Here is a 4,261-nt window from a genome sequence, read left to right as displayed (position 1 = left end):
GGAAGGGTGGCTGGACCCTGACAATGAGCAACTTGGCATGCAGCCTTCTGAGTCAGTGGCCCACTTAGGGTCTGGAATGATTTTCCTCACACCTCTGCTCCCCAACCTGGCCTGTGCCACCACCCAGGTGAATGGTAGCTGAAGAAGAGCTGTTCGTTCCGGGAAGTGTTCCTTTCACCTGTCATCCATGGCTGAGCAGCACAGGACCTAGGGGTCTGGGTGGATCACAGTTGTGAGAGCACATTCGCTTTATGCTGAGCATCTGAGAAGGGCCAGCCCCACCCGTGGGATCAGCTCATCCTACTGAGGAGGATGGACTAATCCCGTCCACTTCCACTGTTCTCTACCCTGACCTGTCCCTGGGCGTTCTTCCTCCAGAACTGTGTGTGTGTGACCCTCTGTGTGCTCCTTACCTCACTGAGGTGAGTATTCAGGACTCTGTCCTGACATCAACTGGCTTGCAGGCTTAGCATTAAGTGCTGTTCCCATCCTGGTAAAGAAAGGAGAACTTTAGGTTAGACTAAAGACAAAATAAATAAATAAATAAAAGATTCAGAGCAAAGTTCTTTCCAAAAATACTATTTATTTAGATGAGTATTTTTTATAATTTTTTAAATTAGAGGATAAATACTTTACAATAGTGTGATGGGTTTTGCTATACATCAACATGATGAGTATTTTCTCTCTCAGAGGGGCACTGAGTTTAGGAAGGCTAGAACCCCTGACAAACATATCCCTTTCCTACGTCGTCAAAATGTTATCAGAGACTCTAAGAAATCATCCTGATTCTGTAAGTCTCCAAATGTCCAGAGCTTCTCTGTGGTAGAAGAGGAACAAATGGCTAAGAGGATATCATTTCTCAAAATCCTGTAATCCTGACTGTCTCCTATGTGATTCTGAGGAAGGAGGAAGGAAAGGGGTTAACCATTCGGATCCCAGTACCTCTAGTGGTCCAGTAAGACTTTTGGACATCCAGAATACTCATTAAAAATCTTCTCCAAAAAGCTCATCAATTTTAACAACATTTTTAGCCTCTAAAGATCATTTGGTTACAAAATTAGCCTAATGATTATTGCACATATGAAGATAATATTTTAGCACTAAATTTAATTTATACTAATGAGAGAAAATTGCTGTTAGTCTCAAGATAGATTATTTTTGACTACTTCAAAATATGTTTGAAGCTCCTTAATCATCTTGATAGCATCTCGTATACTCAGAATGTTGTATTACTCAAACCATTGACATCAGGCCTTAGCTGCCCATAGGACAAAAGGAGTAGACTTTTATCTTCTGGCACCCCTTTGCATTGAAAACGTACTCTGCACAAAATGAGTGCTTAATAAATAATGAATTAATTGGCAGGGACCATTTAAGGTGCCAAGAGTTTTAACCTAATATATTAGTGATTTAATATTTAAGTTTTGCTTTTGTGTTTAGAAGGGAAATAGAGGGAAATGTGGGCTATTTGAAAGGAGCACTCAAGTTTTAAATCCTATCTCTCAGCCATAGATTTGGACAGGTTAGCAATCTCTCTAGGATCCTATCTGAAACTTAGCTATAAAAGGCAGATAATGATACTTTCTCACAGGGTCACTATAGGGATTGGCTATGATCAACTGTGAAATCACCAGCACAGGACATGTTCTGAGTATAGCAAATGACATTCCTTTTCTTCCATCTCTACATGGTCCAGTTGATCCATCCTCTATAAGGTTAACAGAAGAGTTGTAATAAACATTCAGGCAACATGCTTTTTCCTTTAAGTTATAGTAGAAGGATAAAATAAATATATTTACCCACTCATGCATTGCTCAGCCCATTCATTCAACCTTTAACCAACACTCTCTGAGTACCTAAATCTGTCAGGCATGGTACGAAGCAATGGAGTTTACAAAGAAATTTAAGACACAGTCCCTCCTTTGAAGAACTTATCCATTCTTCTCTTCACTGTAGTTCATCTACCTTCCAACTGTGGAGATAAAAGAGAAATAGACCAAAGAGTTGAGGGAGGGGAAATGTAAAAACAAAAAGAAAAATTTTAACAGAAGTTCTTAAAATTTTTTTGATATAAAAATGAAGAAATTATTAAAAATAATAATAGAGCTAGTTATACTGTATATAATACACCAGAGAAAACTGTGGCATATCCTCATTTAGTTACAGCAAAATTAGCTTTCGGTTTGTGGCATGTACTCTGAAGTTTCCAATGAAGTAAATATTATTTTGTTGTATACCCCACTCTATTTTCCTAGTGTTTCTTTGAATTGATCTTGTCTGAGTTAACAGACATTTTCTGAAATATAATTAGTTGATATCATCCAATTCATCACTCTTCCTTTTCAAAAACTGTTCCCATCATTGTGATGAATAGTATTATGTTCCTTTAAACTCACCAGGTGTGTTGATGTTGAAGTTAGGATGTGCCCAGAGTGACAGCTTCTAAGTTCCCTTCACAGATTTTTGCTCTCTTTTGAGACTATCTTTTCCCAGCTTTAAGTTTTAGATCAGGAACGAAGCCTGAATCTCTCCCAGGCATATCTGTTAGTGATCTGCTGCTGCTGCTGCTGAATAAGAAATACCTGGACTTCAGTATTTGCCTGATTTGGGAAAAGAAGAGCAGAGATACTCATTAGATTTGCTTCAAAATGTTGAAAGAATGGCATAGGCGAAAGTGTTTTCGCAAACTCCTTTTTGCTGTCTTTGCCATCCCCACAGTGTGGGAGGGACCTTGACTCTGACAGCTGTATGCAGTGAGGAATTTTTACCATTCTCACCTGTAGTTATCTGTCAGTGTTGGTAGCATGATTTTTTAATATGGAGATGGATTCTTTTTAATGAGGAAAAAACTCTTTATACCTCAAACTTAGCATATATTTTTTGTGGGGGAAAAATAAAACAATCTGATAATTAAAGCTATTTTGGTATGGACCCTGTTCTTGATCTCTGCATAATCCAAACTGATCCCTAATGAACATTTATTCCCTAGCAGGTTGCCTTTCCTTCCTCCCATTAGCGTCTTGCCAGGAAGTCCCAACTGGCTGTACCTTGAGAGCCATGAAGACTGAGGAATAGATGGCACCATGCTCCAAGTCACAGCTGCCAGCAGTTCCAGTGGCCTCTGTGGGGCATTCATCTCCTTCTCTCTTCCGCTTTAGTCTGTTAGGTGCCCATGCTCAAGCCCTGCAGTGTCTTGCCACGGGGCCTTTGAGTGAAGCCCATCATATCTGATTCCTCACCTAACAGTCTGAGATTTTTGTCCTCTTCTTCCATTCAAAATAAACAAATAGCCCAGATAATAATATGTCAGAAATTACCTTTAGTGTCTCTGCTGCTCTTAAGCAAGTTAGGCATTAAAATAGAACATACAGACCAACAAACAATAAGCAAGTCATTAGGTAAAAACAGTTACTTTAAAAAAATATTCTGATCACCACAGGCCATTTTCTTTTTTGTTAACGGGCACTGCAATTTTGAAAGATTGCATCTATAAAGAAAACTGCACACTATCTTAACTAAAATTGACATCCTCCTTAGTTTTCTCTTTATATCACACAAATATATCCATTTTCACTACAGTAATAGACATGTTTTCTATTTTTATTATTTAAGGACAGAAATAATCATCTATCACAACTTTAAGAAACACAAGATTGTAAACGGGGATTTGCTAACTAAGTTAATACTGTTCCTACCAAATATGAAGAACTTTTGACAATTTGGTGGGGCTGTGAGGACTTATCATTTCAATTTAGCTTTTTAAAGATATAAGAACTGCAAGATTCCTCTCCCTCTCTGCAATTACTGTTTTTACTAAACTCCAGGTTTTCAAGCTCCTCAGATTGGGGATCCCTGGTTAGAGTTTGTCAAAAATAAACTTAGATTTTTTTACTGCCTCATTTCTTGCAGCAGCTTGTTTCCATGGGTTGATGCTCACAGAGCAGCCAAAAAGATACAAACATGATTTCCTGTGATCCTAGTACACGGGTTGTCTATTACATGAAGTGTGCCAGGAGATCCTTGCCCTACATAGCCTGGGATGGAAAATGTAGGAGGAAAAAAAGGGTCAGGATAAGAAGGACCTGAATTGAAAGAATGAGCAAAATTCAGCTTCTCCTCTATAGATTTTTTTCACTCTAAGTGCCATTCACAGAAATTTGGTATCCATGGAGACGAATGCAGTACATGCTAAGGTTACGTATTCGCTGCAGATACAGCAGGCTGGCTATCCAATCTGATGATACATTTAGGAATAGCAGAG

General features: G+C 38.7%; 1 long non-coding RNA gene across 1 annotated transcript; it reads right to left on the bottom strand.

The window, feature by feature from the left end:
* Positions 1–613: 613 nt before the first annotated feature.
* LOC123327855 lies at positions 614–3,716 on the bottom strand. Its single transcript, XR_006542533.2, has 3 exons — positions 2,397–3,716; positions 1,800–1,972; positions 614–1,708 (listed from the first exon to the last, which is right to left on the bottom strand). It is a non-coding gene; the product is annotated as an uncharacterized LOC123327855 (long non-coding RNA).
* Between the last annotated feature and the right edge of the window lie 545 nt (positions 3,717–4,261).

The sequence above is a fragment of the Bubalus bubalis genome, chromosome 10 (assembly GCF_019923935.1).
Source record: "Bubalus bubalis isolate 160015118507 breed Murrah chromosome 10, NDDB_SH_1, whole genome shotgun sequence".
Lineage (NCBI taxonomy): Eukaryota > Metazoa > Chordata > Mammalia > Artiodactyla > Bovidae > Bubalus > Bubalus bubalis.
This window is presented reverse-complemented; position numbering and strand designations above follow the sequence as displayed.